This window comes from Lepidothrix coronata, unplaced genomic scaffold, assembly GCF_001604755.1.
Source record: "Lepidothrix coronata isolate B3197 unplaced genomic scaffold, Lepidothrix_coronata-1.0 Scaffold19, whole genome shotgun sequence".
NCBI classification, from domain to species: Eukaryota; Metazoa; Chordata; class Aves; order Passeriformes; family Pipridae; genus Lepidothrix; species Lepidothrix coronata.
The window spans coordinates 7310374-7310985 of record NW_016690199.1 but is presented as its reverse complement, the minus strand read 5'-3'; positions in this window follow the sequence as shown (position 1 = coordinate 7310985).

Genomic DNA, 612 nt, shown 5'->3' with positions numbered 1-612 from the left:
GGGGACCTCCTGGCATGCTCCTTGGGGGGGGGGGGGGGGGGGGGGGGGGCGGGGGGGGGCCCCCGGGGGGTGGGGGGGGAAAGGGGGGGGGGGGGGGGGAAGGGAAAAAAAAAGGCGCCCCCCCTGCCCGGGGCCTGGGGGCGACAGGTTATCCGGGAGCCAAACGCTGCCCGCTCCAAGCGAAGCCTCCGCAGGGATCGGTCAACTTACCCCGGGCAAAACAACTACGCGGCGGCCGCCCCCCCGTTCCCGGGCGCTCCGTCCACTTGTCCTCCCGTTCCCCCCCCGCCGCTCCCGCCGCTCCCCGCCGAGGGGAACCGAGCACCGCGCCCCCGCCGCCGCCGCCGCTGCCCCGCTCTGCCGCCGCTCGCCCGCAGCCCCGCGGCGACGTGGGGCCGAGCCCGGCGCGGTGGCGGCCGATGCCGGTGCGGCGCTGCCGAGGAGCGGTGGGGGAACCGGCGCCTTCCCGGAATGGCTCAGCCCTCGGGAGGGAGGGAGGGAGCGAGCGAGGGAGGAGGAGGCGGGCGGCCGCGCCGGGGCTTGGTCCCACCTCCTGCCGGGCAGGGCGGCGCGGCCCTGCCCCAGCCGAGCCGAGCGGCGGGGAAGGAGAGC